Raw genomic sequence first — 14,829 nt, forward strand, 5'->3', positions numbered from 1 at the left:
CTCTCTCCTTCTCCCCAGCACTCAAAGCCTAGTAGGTTAAAAAAAGAAAGTTAGCAAACAGATGGGATTGCTCCCAGGTGTACTGGAAAATGCAGAGATGCGCTGCTACTGCCTTAAACGGTGTTTGCTGAGGCAGAGCAGAGCCAGATCATTTTTCTCCATAATGTTTATGTCTGCAGGCAGGGAGAGCTAAGTCAGTTTCAGGGGACTCCTAGGCTCCCCACGGTCTAACAATCTCTTCCGCAGGTATCCTGAGGTGAGAGATTTTAGCAGGACATTCCACTGGTGCCACTCGGGCCTGCTTCCTGGTGTGGGCACAGTTGCCAGCCCTTGAGAGCTGATGGGGCCTGCACCACCCACTATTGGCTCGGCTCTTTGCTCTAAGCAGGTCACGGGTGCTTTTTGTTCAGGCTTAATCACAGGCTTGAAAGGGCCTATGAGGATTAAATAAATGCCTGGGTGCTGACCTCTGTCCAGGTGGAGCAGACTCTGAGAGGAGGGTTCACGTTTTCAATACCGAGGCATGAGATGCGGCTTGGCCGGAAAGTCTGGTGTTTCCCGATCATGGAAAGATTCAAAGCATGGTGCGAAAGCAATCTCACTGATAGGGGTTTGTTAAAACATATTCAAAGGCTAAGCAGAATGAGCTATGGATGTGGAAAAGGGAACATTGGGGGGAGAAGGGCACAGCACAAGAGGGGTCAGCGAGACGGGGAGAGGAGCTGTATGAGAGAACTAACCAAAGCTAAGTACGGTGCATCACACTCTGTACACGGATCTTCAATAGGAAAGCAGGAGCTGGGAGAGGCTCAGCCGGTAAAGTGCTGACTGGCGAGCCTGAGGACCGGCATCTGGATCCCCGAGTTCATGTAAAGCTGCACACGGTAGCGCTTGCATGCATATGTAGAGTTCATGTAAAGCTGCACACGGTAGCCCTTGCGTGCATATGTAGAGTTCATGTAAAGCTGCACATAGTAGCCCTTGCGTGCATATGTAGAGTTTATGTAAAGCTGCACATGGTAGTGCGTGCGTGCATATGTAGTCCCTGCACTCCTGGGGTGAGATGGGAGGGGGATACCAGAGGATCCTGGGAAGCTAGCAGGCCGCTTTGCCTGGAGAACACAGCAGCAAACAGGAGACTGTGTTCCAAATGAAGTAGGTGAGGACGAACTGCACACTGAGGCTGTCCTCCGATTGCACCTGTGCTCTGTGGTACGTCTGTCTGCAATCACACACACACATGCACACACCCACACATATGCACACACAAACGAACTCACAAATTAAAAACAAAAAATTTAAAAATCTGCAGATTATAAAGGATAATAGCAAGCTAACATTAAAAATGGTAACGGGGTTAATTTAAATTTTGATTCCTGGAATAACCACTGACTTGATAGACAGCCACCATATTTGGCACACATACAAGTCCCAAGGGAGGCATTTTACTTTAGTATTACCCAGAGAAGAGTTGTGTGCAGTCATTTGAACTGTATGAGATCGCCTTAGGTCTATGCAGGTCTAAATGGTCAGCATCACATGGTTCCACCGAGTGGGAAGTGTATCCCCACTAAAAGGTTTTTACTGAACAGGCTGGGCGCCCAGAAAACAGAGACCCACTTGCTCTTTGGTGGGTTACAACCACAGCCTAGCACTTAGGTCTGTCTAAGATCAGGGCTCTCAAATGGCTGTTGTGCCTGGGCTAGAACTGACCAAGACCAGTGTACAGTACTCAGCCTGTCCTAGCGGAGGCCACACAATGTGGTAACCATGTTTTCGCCTCCTGTGGCTGGCTGGCTCAGCAGCATAAAGGACAAAGATTGAGAGCAGGGCCTGAGCTTGCATGCTTCCATTGGCTGTGCCGGCTCTGGATCACTGAATGATCCCGTAGTTCCAGGTCCTCCTACCACAGCTCTATAAGGTGACCGCCAAGGACAATCTAGAAGTGACAGGGAAAGTCACACGTTTGACCCTAATGACCAAAGCTTTCTTTGCTTGAAATATGGTAGATGACTACCCTTATACGCGCCAACAACAGACAGCCAAGTCATGTGTTTTTATGGAAAAAGACAGTTACCTATATTTCCTATGAATCCTTCATTTAGAAAAGCACCTTCAACATTTTCACCTGAAGGCAGTTCTGAAGAGATGAACAAGGAAAGGTTCGGAAGGGAGGGAGGTGGGCTAGAGGGAAGGAAGGCAAGCATGCCCAGAATATGTGTGTGTGTGTGTGCATGTGTGCATGCGTATCTGTGTGTGCATTCAGTTTTCTGAAATAAGGAAAAGGAAGAGAGTTGCACAATTCTTTTTTTAAAAGCTGTATAATGAAACTTACCTACACAGTGAGTGAGTAATGCAGGAGGCCTTCTGAAAACCAGGCTCTGCCCGTCTCACTGGCGTGAGCTCTCAGGACTACACAAATCTCAGCAGGCTGGGCACTTTCAGCTTGAGATCCAGTAAACCCTCACTGACTGGAGTCTACAGCCCTGGGCTTTTACAAATCCAATGTTTAATCTTAAGTGGAAAGTTAAATACTGGCTGGCAGCTGGGAATTAACCTTGATGCTTTGCTAGGGGTGGGGCATGGAGTTGCCCGTATGGAGCCTGGCTGCGGGTGAAATAGCTCAAGTTCCCTCTTTGAGATGGCTATGTGAGCTTCTCCTGGGGAGATGTGGGCACCTGCTCACCCCAGAGAAGGCAACGATGACAGACAAGAGTAATGATTCCCTCCAAATACATCACGCTGAACCAATGAGTTTACAGAGTTACTTACAGGACCATGGACGAGAGGGTGCTTACAGGAGGGTTGGTACCACCCCGCTGTCCCTGGAAGCTGCACACTCTATACACATAGTGCTTCCTGAGATCTGAGTTGCACAGGACAGAGTTCAGGGACTAGAATCTCAGGTGAGGTCTATAGACCTCCCCGCAACTCCTAGAAGGGAAAGTCTGGGGGTGATGATGGCTCTTGTTGAGGTAATCACATATATCCTGACTAAGATGGTAGGAGCTGTTGTGCTTGGGGAATTCCACAGCAGGGGCCCATGACGATCTCCTCGTCAGTGAACAGTAAAGACCGTCCCTCACAGACAGACTCATGGGCCAACTAGGTCTTGGCAATTCCTTAAGCAAGACTCTTTCCCCGGATAATTCTAGGTTGTGCCAAGTTGACAATCCAAGTAGACCAGGGCAGGCGAGGGTGGTGGTGGTCCCCAAGTCTGAGAGCTAGCATATGTGAGCATCACCACGTGCCAGGGGCTTCTCCAAGGGTTTATTATAGTGACTTCATATCATCATGGTCACAACACAGTATCCAATCTACTATGAGTGACAGCTCAGAAATCCAGGCACAGAGAGATGGAGAGAGCTAGGTAGGTCAAATGTGTGCCCAGATTTGAATCTAATTTGAAAAGGATCAACCAGCATCATTTATGGGCTATATAGCCATTTGTGATCAATGATCATGTGACACAAGCCGTTTGTGACCGTGTGACACAAGAGTGGCTAGGTAAAATAAAATAAAATTAAGGCTAACTTTGCTTTCTAGATGAGTTTTCCAATTAGATGGTTCTCCAAAGGACACGGTTTGAAGCCTACTGAGTGTTAGAGGATGGTAATGTTCCGTGTGTACTAGGTGTAAGGTGTATCTGTAATTCTGTACCTCATTCCCAGAATAGCCCTCATTCCCAGGATAGCCCTAATTCCCTTTACTACAAAGACAAGGCAAACCCAACCGATAACCAGTCTGGTGGTAGACCAGTTGACTTATGGGCACCTCCACAGTAATGGAATTTGGATGTTCCAATGAAGGATCACTGGGTGGTTGTGCCTCCTTGGTGGAATGAGTAACAGGCATTGAAATTCCTCCTAACTCAACCTCAAAGGTCTAAGTTCCATTGTTACCGTGAGAGGACCCAGAACGGTACACATATGGTAATCACAGTCAGTTCTGGAAAGAGGTCTGTCATGGAGACTGACAACTCAGGTGAGTAAATTACCCTGGACCTCGACATTTGTCTTCGTCGGCTGTGAGATGGGGATGGGAAGGGTCCCTAGTTGGGCTGTCATTAAATGAGACACTGGAGATACCGCGCCTACCACACAGCTTGGCACATAGTAAGACAGCAAGTTCTGTAGACACACTAACTTTATCATTATGAGAAGGAAACAAAAGGTGTGCCAGTGAAAAGTCACCATCCTGAAAAGAATGATCTAGAACCAGGTCTCTTCAGTAGTTTATCTTAGGATCCCCCTTACCCACACCCCACTACACAATTTATAAAACAGATTTAGAGCATGGCATGGCCTGAGGTACTAAGGAACGACACAGAACTGGAGTGTAGACATGGCCCTGGTATCAGAGGCCGGAGAAAAAGGAGAGGCAAGAATTACGTGATGTATCCAGGCAGGCCGTGGCCTTCATCACTGCAACAGGCCCTCCACAGACTCACCAGCCAGACGCAGGACACATGAACAAAGCATTCTCTTCCAAGCCAAACCTGCTATGGATTCCCAGCCTCTCCCTATGTGTGGTGCATGTTCTTGAAACCCAGTCCATTGCATTTGTACTTAAAACAAAACTTTTTCAACAGAGAACCATGGAGGGGCCTTAATTCTAACCAAGTCTGGCTGTTTTGTTACCAGGGCTGTTCTCAGGCCTCCTCCATGTATACCAAGGAACAAACAAGTCGCTCTCACTGGATATTATGGCCAAAGTCAGGCAACAGGGGATACAGAAAGGCACACTGGGGACTCCTCAAATCAGCCAGTGCCTCCTTAATTCATACCAACCCTGGTAAGAGATGTCCTACATTGGTCTTATCTTTAAAAATTATATATTGATATATTGTTGTGTAGATTTATGCAGTATCAAATAGAATTATGATTTTCATATAGCATGAAACTTTTAATTAGGCAAATTAGCCTGTCCTCTAATACTTGACATGTTTTGGGATGAGAATGCTTGAAGTTTACCCTCTTAGCAAAATCAAAATTCACAGTACCCAACTATTATCTATATTCATCATACTGTTGCACAGATCCCAAAGACATATTTGACGTATTTGATTCTGGAACAAACATTACTTTTGTTAATTGCACCCCAACTTTAAAGGGATATTTTACTCACACAAAAACAGTGACAGTGTTTTTAAAATTGTTATTTTTTTAAGACAGAGTCTCAGGTTGACCTGGAACTCAAGGACAGACACACACAAGCACATGCATATATACAGATGTGCACAAATGCACACACGTGCATGCATATGCACACACACGTGCACACATGCACGGACACACACACATACACACCTTTGTTCCTTCTGACTGCTTTAAAGTCTTTCTTCTTGTTATTCATTTTCAGCTTGTTACTATTGTATACTGAAATAGACATATTTTACAATAATTCTACCTGAAGTTTAAAAATATCTCTTTAAAGTAATTCTGGAAACCTCTTAATCACATTCTTCAAACACTGGTTATACTCTGGCTAGTTCTTTCCCTGCCCCTCACAAGCCTTTTGATTCCTCTCACAAATACCGCTGACCATGCCTCCCATCATGGAAGCTTGTGTGTCCGGAGCACAGAGTGTAAACGTGCCCTTTGGGCGACACTGAACACAGCAGGATCTCAGCAGGACCTTGGTGATGCAGGCCAGCACGTCTTAAGACTGTCTGGGTTTTGGAGCTATGAACCAGTCTGATAGCCAGTTATAAAAAACAGCTGTCAGCAGAGAATGTGCCTTCCCTCAGGTGCGGCTGTTCTGCTATACTTTCTCCTTTTGGCCCTAAATCTCCTTCTATTTCGGGAACCCCCTTGGGCTTGCCTTCCTTTTTGATCAACCACGAGCTTGCTCCTGGATACCTGTGAAGGTTTTCTCTGCGTTTGCCCTTGCTTCTGTGTCTCTCAGAGGAACCAGCTTGATCTGCTGAACATTGTTATTCTCTGTCTTAAAACCCACGATTAGTTTCAATCAGTTCAGAATCAAATATAAGTCCTTCATGCATCCTTCAAAGACACAAAGTAATCCTGCTTCTTGAACCTCTTTCTGCTATGGTGTCTGCATTTGTTTCTCATTGCTATGCCAGCAAATTATCACAAAATCAGTTACTTACACAAACTTCTTATCCTAATGCTCTGAGGGTCAAAAATCCATCCAGTCTCAATGGAGTAAAACCAAGATGTCACCAAGGCTTCCACAATCCATTTCCTTATCTTTTCCAACTTCTGGGGTCACCGACATATCTTGGTTCATGGTCTCTTCCTGGCATTGATTCACCTTCTCTCCAGCTTGCATTCATGTCTTCCCTTGACTCTGATCCTCCTATCTCACTCATATATGAGGTGGGATTCCCCTCTGTATGCTATGAACATGTTTTATTACCATTAGTTAACAAAGAAATTGCTTTGGCCTATAGTAAGGCAGAATATAGCCAGACTGGGAGAGAGAGAGAGAGAGAGAGAGAGAGAGAGAGAGAGAGAGAGAGAGAGAGAGAGAGAGAGCAGAGTTAGAGAGATGCCATGTAACCGCCAAAGGAAAAAGACACCAGAACAGAACTTAGCCACAGTCTCATGGAAATGCACAGACGAATAGAAATGGGTTAATTCAAGATGTAAGAGTTACTTAATAAGCAGTCTGAGCTAACTGGCCAAGCAGTGTTGTAATTAATATAGTTTCTGTGTGATTTTTAGGTCTGGGTGGCTGGAAAACAAAATGTAGCCTCCGCCTACACATATAAAGTCCTTACGGATATATTCAGCTCACCTGAATAATGCATAAAAATCATCCTGCCTCAAGATCCCCAGCTGTCACACCTATAAGGTCAATTTCCCACGTAAGCCATCATGGTCACAGGTTTGGGGTTAGGGTGCAGGTCCTTTGAGGGGCTTCTACGCAGTGTAAGTCAGCATCTTTGCAACGATTGCTACTTGCACTGCTGTCCTTCAGGCCTTTGCTTGTCCGCCCATTTGTACTGTTGACTCCCACTTGGTCACTGGAAGTGTTTCCCTGACAGTACTATTTTTATCATTTATTTATCTATATATTTGTGCGTGATGTGTGCATTCATGTGTGTGTGAGTAAAGAAGGGGACCACTTTAGGGAGAGGAAACTGATTATTAGAAGGAAGAGTGATTGGGGTAGCAGGAATGTGACAATTAACACAATTCAATATGATATATGTTGTGGAATATTAGTTTAAGATGTGTTACATTTATTTACGCTGTGGAATATTTGTTTAATGATGCAAAAATATGCTGCATTCTTTTATGTTGCATTTGTTTAATTCTATAAAGCTGTGCTACTTTGCCTGCCTAAAACACCTGATTGGTTTAATAAAGAACTGGACAAGCCGGGCGGTGGTGGCACACGCCTTTAATCCCAACACTCGGGAGGCAGAGGCAGGCGGATCTCTGTGAGTTCGAGGCCAGCCTGGTCTACAAGAGCTAGTTCCAGGACAGGAACCAAAAACTACGGAGAAACCCTGTCTTGAAAAAATCCAAAAAAAAAAAAAAAAAAGAACTGGACAGCCAATAGTTAAGCAGGAGAGAGAAATAGGCGGGGCTGGCATGCAGAGAGAATAAACAGGAGAAATCTAGGCTAGAGAGGAAGAATGGGAGAAGTGAGGAAAAGAGGGGAGGAGGACACACAGTAGCCAGCCACGCAGTCACATGGTCAACCACAGAGCATATAGAATAAAGAAAGGTAAAAAGCCCAGAGGTAAGACATAGCCAAAGGGAAACGGGATAATTTAAGTTAGAAAAACAGGATAGAAACAAGCCAAGCTAAGACCAGGCATTCATATGTAAAAGGAAGCCTCTGTGTATTTATTTGGGATCTGGGTGGTGGTCCCCAAAGACAAAAAATATCAACTACAAATATATGCATGTGCGTGTTGGGGGGAGGGTTCCCGGAATCTTGCAAATGCCCTGCCACTGGGCTGCCTAACAAAACCCATCATTTCGTATGTCAACTAAAAAATTTAGTTAAAAATTCCAGCATATCTATATTTTTTAGACAATTAAAATACTTTTGAAAAATTAAAGTATTCATGAATAATAAAGAGAGAATTACTACGATTCCATATAAGACTAAAATATATGATTTGTTTTGAAGTAAACATATTTATTGGTTTTCATCTTGCACTCCCTGAATGATTGACCATTTGGGGACAGATGCCATTCTCGACTTCGGTCCTCATCCTCAACCTTTCCTTTGGGCAGAAGTTCTAGTGGTTTGAAGCTGCTGTCTCGGATGCAGACAAAGGCCCAGGGTGGGCTGGGTTCAGGGCAGGAGCAATTTCCCAGCTCTCCCTGGGAGCTGTCTTGTTACCGCACCCAGATCTACCGCTGCAAGAGCTCCACTGCTGACCAGTGCTGCCCTGAGAAATCCTCTGAAAGGATCCCATGCCCTTGACACTTTAGAGCAAGCTCATTGTTCCTGATTTTTCTTAAAGGGAACTCCTCTCCAAGCCTGGAAATGGAGACATCAGCAGACATGTAAACGTGCTAATGAATGTATGAAATGGATTATGAACTTCCATGGAGTAGTAGCCACTGCACTACATACCTGTGTGTTACTTGTATGTCCAATGGTCATGTCGTGATCTTTAAGTATGCAGCTTAGATAGAAACAATGACGTATGTCTGCAATCCCAGAATTAAGAGGCAGAGGTAGAGTTCAAAGTCAGTCTGAGTTATGTAGTGTATCTCTTTCTCAAAAAAAATCTAAACATCACATGTGTACACACACACATTTGGAAATCTCACCCCCTTGTTTATATCTGCACACATGCAGAATATTTTTTAAATGAAGGAAATGTTTTTTAAATGTTAAAAGACATTAAAACGCCGGGCATGGTGTTGTACACCTTTAATCCCAGCAAAGAGGCAGAGGCAGGAGGGTCTCTGTTTGAGGCCAGCCTGGTCTACAGAGAGTTAAGTTCCAGGACAGCCAGGGCTACACAGAGAAAGCCTGTCTTGAATTAAAAAAAAAAAAAAAAAAAAGACATTAAAACTCCCCCAGGCCCCTGGATTCTGGAATGGCTTTAAGACTTTGCCTCCTATGAGGAGGAGACATCAGGTGTCCCACTGATCATCCAGAAAGCAAGCCGCCCACAGGAGACCGCTGTCCGAATCCCGAAAGTTTCCTGCTATCATATCCAAGTTTATTGTCTCTCCAGCCTGGCTAACCAGGCTGTTTGGAGCAGGTTCCCTTGTGCGAAGTCTGGAAAAGGGAACTCTAAGCTCAGGGGCTGTGGTATCCTAAATGGCCACACTGTGTCCCCACAGGACTGCCAAATGTGCTGTGTGTAAGAACAATAGGAACCAGGTTTCTGTCTCTATAGCGAACAGAAGCAGCCTCCTTACGCCCCTGGGTGGACTGGGCTCGCTTCGTATTGTCTGGTCTAATTGCTAGCGGCCCACAGCAAGATCAGCCAGTCCAGCCCTGTGACTGTAGAGGAAGCCACCACGATGCCAAGAAGGGGCCTGTCCATCATGCTCAATCTTCTACTATTTTGCTCCCTTTCCTCTCTGCCCAAAGGCAGGCAGAACCGAACACTCTCTGGAGTCTTCTCGAAGGGTGGACGGACCTCCGTGCCTTTCAAAGCCTCAGAAAAAAGTCTCGGCCCAGGAAACTCGGCCTTGTGCTTCCTAAGCCCTTACGGGAGCCAGGCCGCATCACATAAGATTCCAGCAGGCTCTGACCCTCAAAGCCAGCTACATTACCTGCTCTTGCGAAATAGTAAGAGCCCAAGGTTCAAATTCACTGTCTACAGAGTGCCAGGGACTTGAGAAGGCTCTGCTTGGTGTCGTCTCTGCACTTAGGGTTAGAGAATCCCATCTGATGGATGAATCAGAATCTCCAACTCAGGGTCTTGGGGGTAATCTGGTCTAGGTCATTCCTTCATACAGCTCCCCAGAGCACAGCGTCTGTGACATGCTGCTTTTGTGATTCAGATAGCCACGGTTTTATTTCTGAATTTCAGAGTGCCACCTGATTCCCTCTGGGTTTGTACCTGAAATTTGAGGATTTGCCACCAGGGGGTGCCAGAGAAGTGATTTAGTCACTGACGTTCAAGCTCCTTGCTGCTTGTGCTCTCTGTGTCCAAGTTCTGAGTTAAATTCTAGCATTTCTGGCACAGAGAGCTCTTTATCAAAATAATGGAAGTCCCTGCTTCACTAAGGATCCCCAGTGCCACCTGAAATCTCTCTGAGAGGGACACACTTTACACTGAGAAATAAAGGCAAGATTCAGGGACGGCACAGCATCTTCTTGAGCTGCTCTGTTGAATCCTGAGACACAGACTGTGTCTCAAAGCCCCACTCATTTTGACTGATCTAAAAGCCATTCGGTTCTCCGAGCAGATGAAGTCAAGGCATGCAGCAGCTTTATCTGATGTCGGTTTGCTTGACGATCTTTGAACAGCTGCGGCGCTTTTCTCTGAGCATCCGTATACAATTCCTCACAGCTTACCGACTTCCGGGTTCCTTCAGTGTGGATAGAGATTCTCTACTCTTCCTTCTCCAGGACCATGACACAAGAGGAGAAAACAATGATTTGTGGGTTCCTGGGGGGCAACGTCTCATGATTATTATTCCTGATTTGGAAGTTTGCTATATAGGAACTTTTGACCATAGTCTTTGTTCTTTGGATTTCAGAGGTGTGATCAATATATGCTGTTTGCCTGGGGACTTTTGCATACAGGGTCCTGATGAGCCCCTTGGTCCCAGCTTTAAGTCTGAGCAAAATACCGGTGTTGACTGAAGGTTAAGAGGTTAAGATTCAACACCGCAGCAGGCTTCAAGTTGAGATGGGTCTCCACCTCAGCCTTGCCACTCACTCTTCAGCAAGCCATAGTAAAACTACTCCATCTACATCCAAAACCCATCCAAGGGGCTCCAAACACGGCCACATCTCACTATAGCATCCTGACACCAGCACATTGTGTCTCGTGGTTTCCAAGGTCCACAGAGGAGGAGAGAGCATCTAATCTGAAGAGATGTGTCTTTATGGCGATTAAACAAATTCCCTTCTTCCTGCCCTGCAAGGCCACCAATATTATTATGCAAGAGCTTGCAGGACCTGGCCTTAAAGGTCAAGAAAGCTCCATAGAGGGAGTAGGAAAGAGGCCACTATGAGATGTCACAATGTCACCCAGTCTTGGCTCCGATAGGGAGATCAGTGTCCAACAGTTTTTGGAAGCTGCCTCAACCTCCAAACTTTCTTGCTACTCTTCTGGGAATCAAATCTGCCCCTAAGTTGTTTTCCTCGGGGTTTCTATTTCTGTTTACAAGAAGCCTTCATTCAGAAATAGTCTAATGTTTGCCCCAGACCCTCAGACTTGAAGAAGATGAAGTTGTGGTGGCTGGGGTGGGGGAAAGAATTTGTCTGAGGGACTGCACTCCTTTCCCAAATAAGTTCTGTCTCTCTCTCTCTCCTAGCCAGACTCGCTATAAAAGGGAAAACTGGACAGTGGGCGGTGGGAAAGGAAGGAGCCCGCGCTGGCAACTCTCCGTGAAACACGGACACCGCACTGTTTACAGATTCCTGCAGCCAGCCCTGGAATCCAGTTGCAGACAACACTGTTTATGTAACAGAAATAGACCCCAGCGCCGCATGACTAAGGTGGCTACTGGGAGTTGGGTCTCCCATGAGGAGACATTTGCTGCAGCTGAGGTCAGAGGGGACAGCAGGGGACAGATTCCCTGGGGTTCTTGGGCAGGCAGGTTGTGTTTTCAGGCCAGGCTTCTGGTTGAGGTCTGTCATGAGGCAGGCATGTCTAAGATGTGTGTGTGTGGGGGGGGGGTTGAAAGAAGCCCCACCCTGGCATCTTCTCATTATTGTCACTCGCAAAGGGTAGAGTCAGTTCTTCATCCAAGAGGAACGTGGCCTGCAGGTCACAGTGCTGTCCCCTCCCAGCAGGATGCATGGAAGACTCGCAGCCAGTCAGTGTTCAAGATGCGGCTTCTCCCCATGGCTCCACCTGGAGAACACATGGTTCTCATCAGCCCTCCATTGCCTGGTCAACAAGGAGGTTTGAATGTTCTAGAATCAGGAGATGTGTCAACCAAGCAAACATCCCCCCAAGCCTTGGTGCCAAGCTCACCACTTTCTTCACATCCCTTCTTTCCCCAGCCTCATGAATGGATGACCCTCCTAAGGGATGTCTCTCAAGACACGGATTAAATGCCTACCCTCCTCACGAGTGGATGACCCTCCTAAGGGATGTCTCTCAAGACATATTAAATCCCTACCCTCTCCAAGAAATCTCCAGTTGTGCCCATCTGAGAGGAGTCAGCCCTTCCTCTGGGCACAGTCACCACCTGTCTCTAGATCTGTTCCCCCCACCCAGGGTCACCCGTGACTTTGAAATCAGAGCTGTGTTTCATCTCTGCACAAGCTTTAACCCAGGCTTAGTGCCCAATACAGGAAGCCAAGTAGTTAAAGGGGAAAAAAATGGCCTCAAATGACAAGGGTAGGAGCAGAGATTCTGTGTCTCCTGTTGGGGACACCTGTATTATCTACTTTTCTATCACTGTAATGAAATTTATAAGGCTGGAACTTTAAGAAGCAAATAGGTTTATACAGCTCAAACTTTATGGGCACGGAGCCAACCCATCTCAGCTGTACGGAGGCTGTCACGGGGGCGGGGGTGGACTCAGTCATGAAAAGACTGTGTCACCAGACAGAAATCCAGAGAGACATGAAAAGGGGCCAGCAATGACCTTCAATTGGGTCCCACTTCTTAGAAGCCTCACCACCTCTACACCACCAGGCTGAGGAGAAAGACTTTTCCACATGAACCCTGTGGGACCCACACCACATCCAAACCGTAGCACGGCCCAAATCATGCCCCTAGCTCTTTGCATCCCTGAGGAAACCAGCATCCTCATGTACTAAGGTCAGGCTTGAAATCTCCTGACCCGCTTGGGCAGGATTTGCAGCTCTCTGCACACCTGGCTCTCTCAGCTGTGAGAGTTCTGTTCCCTGGGGACCAAGGCACACCTTGTCTTCTCGAACCTGCAACCTGCCCCTCTGTGTCTACACTTTGCCTGGACCCACTCCCCAGTCAGGGTTCCACTTGGATGCCACATCCTTGAGAACAGTTACCCACGCAGCAGCTCCTCCTGTCTGGACACACTGAGCTTCTTACACGTGGGTAGGTGCAAAATCACCCTGATGCCTGGTGGATACTCATATGCCCTGTGGAAGGCAACTCCAGGCTTTGAGTTCAGGTAGTGTGTACCCTGGGTCACCTCTGCAGCTCGTGCAGCGTTTGACTGCTCTGACATCCGCTCTCCTGCCTGACTCACAGGGGGCAAGAAACCCACGTGCTCCCACCATCTCCCCAGTGTCTGGCAACGACTGTCTCGTACTAATGAGTGAATTCATGAAGACACCAGAGGGGGCTTGGCAGAATACAGGACTGTTGGAATACATGTCACCTTGGGAGGACACCAAGCTTGAACTCCATCAGGACCCACCACACCTGGAGCTCCCAGGTGACCACTAGTGATGATCTCTAACTGCTCTTGGGACCTTAAGAGGAGGAAAAGACACAGATAAAACACAACTCTTTACAGCTGGGTGCTGTCTTCTTTTTCCTCTGGAGAAACAAACTAAACCATGGAGGAGAGGAGGGGAAAGCTCTTGACACTCAAAGCCCGTGATCTCAGACGCAGCCCCGAGGACAAACAGGCCCCATGGAAGTCACAGCTAGACGAGGCCACTATGACTGCCAGGATCAGCCCAGGCACACAGAGTTTTTCAGTCCCGTGGCCACAGCCCCTTCCACCCACCCGCCTACCCCATGTGCCCCAGAAGAAGACAGAACCTTCTGTCTGGGGGCGAGTCAGGCCTGCATATAATTAACTGTAATAATTGGCAGGTGGGTCACTGGTTTCTGGCTTCCAATCCACCAGGGGCTCATGAAAAAAAAAAAAACCAAAAAAATCCTTGGATGCCCCACAGCTCATATTTAGTTTGGGCTCGGAGAAGCTTCAGCCTTCCACGTCCAGAAACAAGCTGTGGGCGGCAGCTGTCCTGGGCGAATGAGAGACCTAGAACAGCCTGGAAGGTCGAGGCTCCTTTGGCCCGTGGACAGCTTATTCCTTGGGAAAAGAGGGAGCAGTAGTGGGGTCCTGTTTGAGGGAAAGGGGGGAGCGGTAGCCTGGGCCTGTTGTCCTTTCTGGGAATGCAGATAAGGAGAAGAAAGGGTTCTTGCTCAGATGTTTCCTTTGGAACATTTGTTTGGAAGAGTGATCATTGCCGACCCAGATTCCACAGACCAGACATGCCCGTGTCAGCATCCTTGCACACCCGTGGTACCCGGGATGCTCAGTCTCACCTAGTGAGCCACCGTCTCAACAGTGTCTGCTGCCCACATGTCATGTATTCCCCAGTCGGGCCTGTTCCAGCCGTTGCTGATCAACAGTGTGTTATCTTTTCTACTGAGGTCAGGAATCCTCCACAGAGAACTCCATAACAAGTAGACAGGAGTTGATACGAGAGCTAAGAAGGAGTTGTCACTTCAGGTTAGTAATTCAGAGGATGCCAAAATGTCATCCGGGAGTGATTAACAAAGAAAAAGGAAACGAGATCACTTTAGGGCCGCGGTGCTGAGGCCAATCACGGCCAGAGTGGCCACCGTACCTTTCCAAAACTCTGTCCTCTGAGGATGAGCTTTGGGGAGGGACCACTGCAGGAGAGGCCTAGCCAAGGTGGCTAGGGCTGGGGTAGCCAAGGACAGAAACACACTTTTTCTGCTTATCCCATCTGTATTTGAAGCCTAAAGCCCGTTCTCTCATGGGAGGTGTGAGCTGTGTTTTT

Source organism: Chionomys nivalis, chromosome 3 (genome assembly GCF_950005125.1).
Source record: "Chionomys nivalis chromosome 3, mChiNiv1.1, whole genome shotgun sequence".
In the NCBI taxonomy this organism is placed as follows: domain Eukaryota; kingdom Metazoa; phylum Chordata; class Mammalia; order Rodentia; family Cricetidae; genus Chionomys; species Chionomys nivalis.